Below are 12,463 nucleotides of genomic sequence, written 5' to 3' on the forward strand. Positions count from 1 at the left end.
AAGTTGGAGAAAAAGAAGGAAGGATGCCCTCTTAAAAATCAGGAAATGAGACTCCAGGATGCCAACTGCTCACCCTGCAGTGTCTTTTTAACCTCCTATAGTAGCAGCACACCTAGTGTTAACACGGGTCCGACATAGTGATGAGGCACATTGGCAAGAAAAGGTGTTAAAGGTAATTAATGCTCTTAGTCAACAGTGTTGCAAGTTTCAGTTCCCAACATATGCTTCAGGTTATGACAGGTGTGTTTTTGTTTGTATCGTATTTGTTTCTCAGACAACATGACATAACCGTTGTTTTCCACCTACTCTGTCGTGAGTCATCAGCAACTGCTGTTGCTGGCTGTCAATAAAAGATCATTTTATAAGCTCCTAAATTACGCTTCACTGCAAACTGTGAGGCAGCGCGGCAATAACCTCCTCCCTCCAGTTTAGCGCGCACACACACACACAGACATACACACTTAATGGCAAAAATCAGCTCTGGATATTTTAACAGTGGGAGGATGGAGGACCAAGGCCAAGGGCTGGGAAAGGGAGAGGAAGGAAAGGGGAGATGGGTAGATAGAGGGAGTCATTAAGATAGCTTGGGTGTCAGCGTAATCCGTCAAGCCTGATAAGGCCATGGCCTGCTGCCAAAGAGCAAGGTGTGGCAGTTTCCCTCACCAATCACTGTCACTGGTAGCATCCCTCATAACAAATTTGTTGTACTTACTTTTGGTATTAGTACCAAAACTGATTAAACAGAAATGAGGGAAAACATCTGGCATATGAGGGTTATTTAATGTTGTGTAGTAATAAAATCATTTCAATTGGCCTCTTTACACTTGTCCCCTAGATTAAATCTGTTTTTCCGGCAAAGCCACATTAAGCCACTGGTCCACGCTGATTTTGAGTTTTAATGCGTTTAAATGATTTAAACACACTTTAAATTGTCCTTTTGCCAAATCACTGCTTGTTTTGTCAACACAAACGCAGAATTTTTAAGTATAAGTATTTATGAAACTACCAAGAACACAGAATACAAAATTTCCGAGCAAGAATGTTTATTAAATATGTTATTTACAAAAGTGTTTTAAAGTAAATAAATAAATAATTACATTAAAAAACTATTTCTTCCAGCAGGATAAAGTCAGAAATAAACTGCAATGCAGCGACATACACGCACAAGATAGTACATTCACAGTACAGTCATTTTAATTGACATTTTTTTCATTGCAAGTTTGCAGCAAATATGACTAAAACAGTGGTAAAACAATTATTTCAAAAGCGTTTTGACTGTATGCAGACATGACAAGATGCTTTGTGAAAGGAAAGATATGTAGATAAACTTTTTTAATGACAGATTAAGAGGGAGAGCTTTGAGTAAAACACAAAAATATACCAATAAATGTAATAACTAAGTACAAAAAAACTGTATAGATTGATTTGTTCATCAATGTCATGGCAGGGTTTTTTGTTTTTTTGCACTTCCCCACTTCTTGCAGTTCTTAGGTGATGACACAAAACCTGTGCAAAGAATGAACTTTGCCTTTGCATGTTAACTCTCCACCCATGACTGCAATTTATGGAAACCAACTACACCTGAAGCAAGATTTTCACTTGCACAATCGATCAGGTTCACACACACGCACACTCTCCCAAGCAGAAACAATTCAAACATACTTTTAAGTACTTTAAGCATCTAAAAAGACGTGGCTAAACCAGAGGAGTGATCGTGTGTGTTTTTCCTCTTTAAATGACCCAGAAAATGGTGTGCATCACTATAAGTGCTGTCTCCCCGAGGGCGATGATGGATGGCTTCATCAGCCCTGTTGTCTCCTGATTAAGTGGCTCTTACTAAACTCCAATTTGCCAGTTTGGTGCAGTAGCAAACCACACTGACTGACTGGACCCCTCCAGAGCATTTCACTTTCACACTTCATTCTCTCTCATCAGCTTGCTCCGCCCGTCGAGCGCTACCGTGACCAAGGTGCACTGCTTCTCGAGTGGCTTGCCTCGCAACAAGCCGTGCACAGTGAAAAGTTGCACAAATGTTCATTCATACATTCGGTCACTAAACATCATCAAAGAGAGTTTCTGTTTTCATTGGCACTGAGGCAAACACACCCAGTCCTGTTCTGCAATGAAAAGTTGCCTGTGCCTGAAATTCAAGGTGCCAAGGAAGTGTTTCAGTAACGGTGAGGTTCTCTCAAAAGTTTTTAATCAGCAGCGTGCAGGTGAACCTTGGGAATGTTTCAACATTTCAACACTTGTGACAGAAGCTTGCAAGATATTTGATATTATTTACTATGCACTGATGAAAGAGAGAACTATGCTGATCTACAAAAGGAGGTGAAGAGAGGAGGGAAGGGGGAGAACAGAGGTTTGAAAGATGACGCATAGGAGAAAGCTGAAGCCTCCTACTTGCACTTAAGGAGGTGTGAAGAGCTGTTCAGGTCCCTCTTGTTCTGGATTTGTCCCCCGAGCAATAAGAGGTAACGTGTGGGGACGAGCTTACCTTGTTGCACAAAGGATATCCTGTGTTTTTCACACAGACTCACACACTGACCCACACACTGAAATACAAAACCCCTTAAGCTTTTCCCTCTGTCAGAAGGCACACGTTTCTGAGCCCCAGCTTACAAATATTTGTTTGCTGACAGCCTGCTGGTTTTCTGAGCCACAGAGGAGAGAGAAGAGCTTTAACCCACATCTCTTTCCCTCAGGCTGATAAAGTGCTCTGATAAGCTGTGAGGTGCTGGTGAAAAGTGGCTAGCCCTCAGCCCCCAGGGTTACAATATAAAAGAGTGGCTTGTTTGGAGAGAAGCAGAACAGAAGAGATGATGAAGCCAGGGAGAGAAAAAAATGTAGAGAGGGAAAAAAAAAAGTCCAGAAGAAAAGAGCTGGATTAATGATGAAGTGGTCTGGGTGCAGCTAGTGTGTGTGTGTATGAGAGAGAGCTAGAGACTGAGTGTGTGTGTTTGCGTGTGCTGGTGAGAACTTACTTTTGCCACCAGCTGTGGGCAGTTGTGGGGGTGGTGGGTAGAAATGGGGGAGCCATGCCATGTGTTTATGTTGACTAATGAGCTAATTACCCAACCCCTAATCTACTTCAACTTGTGTCATTTCACAGGAATGCTGCAGCAGTCAAACGCTTGCAGATTATGGGTCATTTCCTGACAGTTAAAGGCAAACTACTACAGCAGTAATTCCTCCACACCCCAGGCATTAAACCACAAGTGCTACAGCCGCTCCATTTGCCTCTTTATGACTTTATTGTCGTGAAATTTGACTACAGGATTAGAAAGTGACAAAGTTGATTCCAGCAGGGGTTTTTTGTTTTTTGTTTTTTGAATATCATTTTTGCTCTAGAAGACTCAACTCTCGGTGAGCACTTTTCAAAAGCATCCCTTCCTTTTTTTATTGTTTTGTGGAAACCGGTTAAGGTCTGTGCACCATACGTTTATGTAGCATTGTGCCTAAATGTATCTGCATGAGTTTGTATTTAAGTTTAGTCTGTACTGTTTATTAAAAAATAATGAAAAACTTGTCACCTGTTGTAAAATGACCAAACATAGTCATTTTATAATTTATCAATCAGTAGATAAACATATATCTTCTTTTTTTTTTTAAGTTAAATCTCATCTGAGAAATGCAAAAAGAAAGTATGGCTGTATGTTTGGCTAAGCTAAGCTAGCTAACTGCATGTCTTTGAGTTTTACGAGTTGACCTGACATCCTGGATAAAAATGATGATGCATGTGAAATGGCTACAAATGCTTGGACCACATGAGCACTGACTGATTTGATCATCAACACATATCTCTTGAAGAATTTCTTCCTTTCATCTAAGAATATAACGCATAACTAGAATTGCTGCGGCTCCATAATTTATTTATTTTTTAAAAGTCATATTTTTTAATGGAAGTGATGGACATTTTAGGATAAACAGGCAAAAGTTTTTCTGAGAATGAAGTCTAATTTCAAGTCAGCATGGGAGGTCTCCACCCGCTCCACCCCAGAGCAAGAGGTGTGAGTTTGGATTTGGTGAACTCTCCCCTGCTCTCCCACCCCCTGTTCATCATCCTCCCCTCCCCTGAGGTGTATGCTGGCTGCTCTACTCCCCCTCAACAGCCTCCCATCCATCACTCCTACAATTTCACTTTAATAGGTGGTCCTCTTCCTCCTTTCACACAGCCTTATGGGAAAATTCGGCCAAAGAGAACAGCAAAGACAGCAGGGGGTGAAAAGTATAGGATTAGATGCTGATGAAGATATTTACCAATAACTTTCTACGACACGTGAACTTCATTATTCATGCAAAAATAAATAGCTTTATGCGCTATTTATTTTGGACTAAAGCTATCATTTGTGTCATTAAATGCTCAATCACAAACAAGTCAACAAATGCAATAAATTTACCTTTGAATGCCATCTTTTACCATTAAGCCCTCTGGATTTGTGTGGTTTTCTGTTTCTGGGATAAGCTGCCTTATATTAGATACTATACTATAATAATTTTATACTATAGCCTTGCTTTGTTGTTGCTTCTCAGTTTGCTTTCCAACCATGAACCCAAAGCCTGAACACGTTTGCACCACAGCATACCGGACGAGCTGAAGCCGAGCTGCCGCAGTAGCCCCTCCATTCAAACAGAAGGCAGGTTTGGTTGATATTTAAATTGCCTCTGTTTATTTTTCTTCTGGTCCCGTGTGTGCATGTGAGCCCAGTATAAAGGACATGTCCTTTTGAAGGGGATAGCACCAGGAAAGTGAGGGGGAAGGAAACCTTGCTTTGGTGTTTTATATATCAGCGGAATGACTTCCCTCAAATAAAGACGTGTTCCATTCTGCCGGTGGGTCTGGAACAAGCTGCTCGTTTCCTGTCCTGAAAACTCTCAGTGTGCTCGAACAATGCTCCGGGCCAGAATAGAGGAGATGTCACGTCTCGAAGAGCCGGTGTGCTGCTTTTGTTTGACCGAAGGTTCAGCTTGAATCTCGTGTTTACAGTATTTGTGACATTTGAATGAACCGACACAATTGTGGCATTTGAATTAATATAAATGCTGAAACAATAGAGAAAGCGGCTTTTGAACTGTCATGTGGAACAAAAGGCAAACATAAACGTACCTGCCCCAGAGGGTTAAAAGTCTCTTTAAACTGGCTTTTCAGCCTAATATAGTAGCAGTGTTATAAATCTGATAATGGGGATTTTTTTTTAAAAGGTCTCCTGCAAGTAATTTATCTCAGATTCATCAGATTCATCTAAACAGTTACATTTCTACCAAAAGGCTTGGTCGCGCCACGGACAAAGGCTTCTCTTTGCCTCCCGTCTGCCAGGAGCTTGCCATGCAGAGTTTCTCACTCGCGCAGCCCCCTCATCAAATTACAGCCCTGCTCCCTCCTGTCATGTTGGCAAACAAAGGTCTTGAAGCGCACTCCCAGTGTAATTGCCTCTAATCTCAGACATAATGTGGTCTTTCATGTCAACTGGTTGCAGAGAAAAGGGAGCTGTTGTTCTCTCTCAGGCGTTTTTTTTTCTCTGCCCCTTGAGTTGCTCCACTTTCACTTTGAGAGAAGTCTTAAAGCTCTTTCACTTTGTTTTGTGGAATGAGAATTTTATTGTGATGTTGTGCAATTATTTTTTTTTTAAAGAAAAAGAAAAACAGCCTCAGATTCTACAGGCAAATGCTTGGTGCTGCAATTAAAATAAACACGATATGGACTCAAACCCAGAGAAATAGTTGAGCTCCACTTCTCCACCTTTGGCCTGAATTCTCTCTGTGGTGAGCATCAGGCAGCCTGCAGCTGGAAGTGTTTCTGTAGTTTGGCCAGGTGTCTCTTTGCGCTGCCCATGACAAGGCCTCAGCGGGGCCTGGGACTCGAGTCTAGGAGCAGGCTGAAGGCATTGAGAGAGCTGGCTGCCCCTCCGTGATCTAAAATCTCCCGCAGACCCACCTGACTGGTGGTCAGCTGTAACTGATACAACATGATAGCAGAGCTGGAGGGGGGAAGAGAGAAAATTAAGATGTGTGTGAGCATGTGGGGAAGAGGCAGGGAAATGTAGACATGTGGAGAAAAATGTGGGAAAAGAAAAGGAGAAAGGGGTTGATGGAAATTTTGGACAAATTCTTCGACTTAAAGAGGCCCATTGGTTGAAAATATGGAACACAGACTTTAATACGGTTTCCAGGGGCTTTGGCAAGCAAAGATGAACATATCAAGTAAAAAACACAGTATCTGATATCGGCGCTGTTCTCGATGGAGAGTGAGTGTGGGGTAAGAGGAGCTGCAGTGTTTCTAAAACCATTCAGCTGGGCTTTTTTAAGGGACCCAGCTGTGCGCCCTGGAGGTCCTGAGCTCTAACTGGGGAAAAATCAGCACAGTGAGGCCAGGCTGCCGCTTCAGAGCCTGGTTAGCCATGACCTGATGTTCCAGGAGGCTCGGCGAATTGATGGGCCCCAGGAGGGTTGTCACAAGGGCCAAAGAACAATCATCCATTCATCCCTGCAGCCACAGCGAGAGGGCAAACACTCTGCAGTCTCACAAAACTTGCAAAAAGGCTTCAAGTGCAAACTAGCAACACGTGATCGTTTTTGGTACTTGAAGTGGCACAGAAGTTTTGGTGAAAAATTAAATATTATAAATATTTTTAAATATTTATAATTCTCAGGCAAGCAAACTTGGCTTTCAGTTTTGAAATTTTAAGAACTCCAAATACGCTTATATTATCCCATAAATACGGCTGGTATATTTTTGGATTATGTGGCTGAACTGGCTTGAGCCCATCACGCCTCATCTGTCACGACTACAAACTGCTGTTACATAAGACAGCTGAGCCGGTCCAGACATCAAGACCGGTCTTTATGTGGACAAAATGGGTGTGCTCACTGTGTCCCTTAGCCCAAATCCATTTACCATGTCTGCATCAGCCAACTTTTCTAATGCTTTAGTTGCTTCTTTTCAAAGTGTCTTTCACTCCCAAAGATGAGGGGCTCAGAGGTCAGCGGCGCATCGGTTACATTTTTCTGTGACTTATACCGGCCAGTTATTTATAGAGCAAGAACAAATATACAATGGAAGGCGAGTGGTGGGTAGGTTGGGTAGGAGGCAGGCTAAGCCCAGGAACATCTGTCCTTTCAAAGGCATCTCCTCCTTGGTATGCTCAGAATCCACTCCAGGGGTGTCGGCACTTCACTCTTAGTCAGAGAGCTGGCATGCTAGTCAAAACATAGATGAAAAGGAGGGGGAATGAACATCCTCATCCGAGCCTAATCTTCCATATCAAGAAGTGCAATGTATGTTTCCAAAGTCACCCAACTCTTAACAATACTAGGTTGGTCTTATGTAACAGACAACATTGTCCCCTTTTGTCAGTGCCGGGAAGAAACTTACAACAAAAGCAAAACACAAGGTGCAAAAAGAGAAACCACAGTGAGGGGTTGCAGGATGGGGATGGGTGGGTGAGTCTGAGGACTGTTTCACTATAAACATGACTTTACCAGTTACGTTTTCTGCTGACACCAGTATAATTTTCCTTTTAAGAGCTGCAGCCACGCAGCAGCCACACGGCCTTACAGTTCGACTGGTCAATGGATAAAATAGAACTCATCTTTATGATTAATTCCACAGTTTGGCTTTGTGCTGTTTTTCATGTCCCGTGATGTCTTCTCTGATGAGGGCAGGATGTATGTATGTGTTTACGTGTACGCACAGACTCTGTTTAGTCTGCCTGTGTCAGAGATACTTCACGACACACTCATAAATTCAACAGCGATGGCAGTCCCACCCCGACCTCCCACTCTCTATTTCTTTGTGACAAGCATGAAAACAAGCAAACACACACAAACATTAGAATACACGCAAATGGCATGACGATGTCAACACCTTTATTGACCACAGAGAAAGGTGACTTCTGGGGAACTGAAGAAATAATTCATATAACATTCCTGTTTGACACAAACATAACAATATACTTACAGGACGGTTTAGTCAAAGTGCAGCACAGTAAGAAAGATCATCCAAAAATGATTCAGCTCGTAATGTTTATATATTTCATCCTCAAACTTGTTTCAGTCCAAGCTTTTATAAATTCATACATGTTGACTAATAGTGTTTTTATATAGCAAATAGCAAATAATAAAATAAAACAAAGCAAAACTGGTTAAAAAAAAAAAAGAATTTGTTGTGAGATTTCTTCTTTTTCTTCTCGTCTTCTTCTTCCTATGGCCCTGGTGTGTTTTACTTTCTCAGCCATGCTCTGCAGAACAAGTGAGGGCACTTTGAGGATGAATAGCAGACTAAATAAACTTGCTGAAAGCAGCAATGTCACATACTTGAACTGAAGGAGAGATGTAATATTCATGAATCTGTAAACCTCTATAATGTCTGCTCACGGAAAATTTCCAAACCTATTATGTAAATTCCATCACAAAATTAATAATTCATTCATTTTAAGTATTTAAGATTTGTGACAGAGTTATCGTTATTATCATAATCCTGAAAGTAAAGCCAACAAATATCTGTTCGAGGCCCTATTTTTCGGGGCTGCTTTGATGTTTTAAAACACGTGTAAATCTTTAACATAACAAAACATATTTTTCGGGTTTTTTTTTTTTTTCTTTTTTACTGTGAATAAAATGTAACCTGCCAGCTTTAAGGCAGATTGTGGATTGATCCAAATTTGAACATGTTTAATTTCACATGTAAATTAGCCATGACGTCTGTTAAATAGAAGTAGTGTAAAAATAGCTCACTCATTACTTTAAAATCGTCATAAAAACAAGTGATTCGCCTTTCCGCTCCGGTTATCCGACAATCCTTAAGTTTAAAAAGTTACTTTACAATCAAAGCAGCTGAACCTCGACTCACCTCATTATGTTTTTAATCCACTGTAGGCTCTGAAGGCGGTCTACGCCACCTCTTCAGGTCGCGCTAAATTCCGTGACCTGATCCTGGTTTGTGCGTAACTGTCAGCGACGAGGGGAGAGGCATCAATTAGAGATCTAATACAGTCCCGATGGGGTGGACTGCGCCGCGCTGGATCTGCGCCATCTCTAAACATCAACACACACTCAACATTAAGGTCTGGCCTTAAGGGAATACATGCTTTTAGAAAAAAGCATATACTAGATAAACCCCACAGGCCTAATCTTTATTTTATTTTATTAAAATCCCTTAATTAGAGGGGGAAAATAGGACTTGTCTCTTTTACATAAAAAATGGGCTGTATTTATTTAAAATTGAACACGGAAATTGTTAACCTTTTAGCATACTTTTAAAGAGGAAATTTTTATTCTAAATCCTATTTATAGGGAAATCATATTTATATTTTTGTTTTAGTTCAGTTGTGTTTTGTTTGAAATTTGTCCATAATGTGTGTACTAAGCTGGGCTATATCTTGTAATAATTGAGAGTAAAATTTCAGTGCACTTTGAGTAGTCCAACATAACATCAATATTTGGCCTAGTTCGTTGTTTTCATTATTTTTCTTTTACATCATTGTAAAAGCCAAAACACAATCACACACTTCCACACTAAAATACTTTTATTCCTACTGTAAGATATTTATTTATATAACAAAATAAATGTTTGTAGGTTTTACGTTTATCTAAAATAAATAAATTAAAATAATGCCCCTCCTTTTTTTTCTTCTTTCTTTACAAAAATCAGAAATTATGTTAAATAACAACTTGTGAATATTAACAAATCATCTTGGCTCAATATATTACGCAAATGGAAAATTTAAACAGAGTTGTCAAATGCCTGTGTCAAAAAAAAAAAAAAAAATTCACCCTATAATTACATTTTAAGAATGGTGGAAGGGGCCTGCAGTGAACTTGGGCCTCACCAGAGACTCAGATGTACTCTCACACAGTTGCACTGCTGTAAATAATAAATGTCATATCCACGAGCACCAAAATCAGGGGTCAGGATCAGGGTGCGTGACTGCTCAGTCATGTTATTGAAAGCATGTATACTGAATGTGGGTTACTTTTTAAATTGCACAAAAAATATGGAGCATATTATCACTCTAGTATATCATCCAGTCGCCTATTGTTAAATTATAAAAAACTGCTTCTGAAGTGTAACACAATCAACAGAATCTGCCAGTTTTTCAGGATGGGGAAAGATCAGTAAGCAGCATGTTGTCACTTGTCTAGTAGCGTAGTGCCACACAATATCAGCAGACTGTAAACAATAGCAGCAGCATTCTTATAACAACCGCTGAGGTGACCTATGGAGTAAAATATTTTTGGCTGAGTGAAAACAACAGGTTTAATTAGAGAGAGAGTGAATGCGTTGAAACGCACAGAGACGTTTGCAGGATTTCCACTTGAACTGAAATGTGATATCCAACACATGCCATGGAACTTCTATTCTTCATCTGCCCATGCTTGTCTTTGATGCTGTTGCCAAAGCTGTCAGTGCAATAAACTTCTATGAACCTGTGGAGATATGCATTACTGAGATATTACACTTCAATTCATTTCAGTGACAAACAATTATTGTGAGTGGTTTTAAGATCAAAAGCAAAAACTTGTTTGACACTGAAATAACAGGGTCATACTAGCATCTAGTGCTCTTTGTAGGTATTATTTTTATTTTATTTTACCATTTATTTATTTATGGATCCACTTTTTTTTTTTTCTTTAATTTGCATTGAAAAAAATTAAAGCTGGAAGTTTAAATCATATTTTTACGCTTTTTTCTAAAGGTATTTGATTAAAAAGTGGTCAATATCTCTTTTCAAAGAGATTAACCATCAATTAAATCTCAACTGCTCAGACCTAAGAGACGTCTATGAGCTTTGTCCCGAGCTTTTGAGCTGTAGCTCGGTGATTTAGGTTGAACTTTGTAATCTTCAGGTCAACATCAACATTGTTTCAAGGTGGCACAGCGAAGCGGTGTTGATGACACATTTTGAAACATTGGATCTGAGCACTAATTGAGGTTATAACCTTAAAAAAACCCTTCTACTTGCCTTATCAAGTACTATTGTTTTGTCTATGAAGATGCCAAATGAAACAAAACAAGTAGACTGTCAACTATAGGAAAAACAGAAACAAACCTACTACTCATCCATATCCCACGCTTATGGTCTGAACTATGCAACGCACCAAATATTTAGAGTAATAGCTAGTTACTGTGCTATCACCAACACCCAGAGCTGTCAATCTGTACCCTGGAGCTAATTAAAAGGGCTGTGGCATTTTAATTGTTTGCATACACTTTGAAGGCAGACTGGAACAGTCAGGTGAAGGGCATGGCAAGCATGCCATGCCTCCTTAAATCACTCCCCTGTGCCAAAATGCTGACACCAGACCAAAAATGCTTTTAAAAAAAGGCCCTCTGTGTGGCCATAAAAGACATAGGGAGAAAGAATCATGATGAACATATTTTAAATATGTGATTTAATTAAATGGCAAATCATCAGCTTGTTCAGTTTTTTCATTAATGATATCACCTGTGTGCTAAAGCCCATTTGCCTTCCATGAAATGCCATTCAGACACTCCAAATGACATAAAACATGTTCAAGAAATGTCATTACTTACAGTGTTATCCAGGGCTTGCGTCCCATCACCAGCATGTGTGTGGCTTCATCTTCTGCTCACTACATTTCTTTGGCTTTGTCACTTCTGCCGTTGTTCCCTTGCTTTTCTACCTTCTGAATGTCCTGACACTAAGATGGAGCTGGCATGGAATAAAAGACACATTCTAATTGTGTTGCATGGGACCCCAGGGCATTAGCTGCTCTGGCCTCATGGCTCTCTGCTGCCACCTGTCTGTTCCTAAAAGATCACATGAAGAGCTTGCATGAAGACCTGCAGAATTTGCTGAGTAATGCAAAGAGATCACATTAAAGTCGTTTGCTGTTGTAATTTTTTTTATTGCAATCAAATGTCAAAATTTGACTTTGTCAGTATGATGAGGGGAAATTCAATTTCCTTTATTCTACACTTTTATGGGCCCCAAAACTGATACACGGCTTTGTTACTTTAAAAGTACTGTATGTTTTACCTTGAAAGATTTCTACAAATAATCACATGATCTCGCTCTATGTCTAAAGACCTCATGTGAAAAAATGGGAATGTTAAGTGACCGGACTTGCATGAAACATAAAAACAAAACAATTTCATTAACTCTAAAGAGCGGCAGAAAATGTATCTGTAAAAGAGCGTTTGCAGATTAAACCCCTGCTTTGTATGATGTGATAGCCCAACAGGAAGCCATTGAAACTCCAACATAAATAGTAATCAGGCCATGGGTAAACCAATCAGCAGCGCTGTTTCAAAATATGCACCAATCAATTAGCAAATGTATTTTCTTTCAAATGTGCAGACCAAATCAAAGCATTTCAGGAAACAAGTTACGGCTAATCTACGTTTTGTTTTTTGTATCTAAGGCTCTCGTTGCAGTTTGCACTCTCAACCTCCTAGATTTAAAATCTCAAAAATGTGTTTACATTGCAGAGATTTTAATCA

The 12,463-nt window shown here is 39.9% G+C and overlaps 1 long non-coding RNA gene across 1 annotated transcript; it reads right to left on the minus strand.

The window, feature by feature from the left end:
* Positions 1 to 7,855: 7,855 nt before the first annotated feature.
* Positions 7,856 to 11,666, minus strand: LOC308383276. Its single transcript, XR_013969112.1, has 4 exons — positions 11,534 to 11,666; positions 10,291 to 10,425; positions 8,849 to 9,033; positions 7,856 to 8,237 (listed from the first exon to the last, which is right to left on the minus strand). It is a non-coding gene; the product is annotated as an uncharacterized lncRNA (long non-coding RNA).
* Positions 11,667 to 12,463: the final 797 nt, after the last annotated feature.

This window comes from Rhamphochromis sp. 'chilingali', assembly GCF_963969265.1.
Source record: "Rhamphochromis sp. 'chilingali' genome assembly, chromosome: 16".
In the NCBI taxonomy this organism is placed as follows: domain Eukaryota; kingdom Metazoa; phylum Chordata; class Actinopteri; order Cichliformes; family Cichlidae; genus Rhamphochromis; species Rhamphochromis sp. 'chilingali'.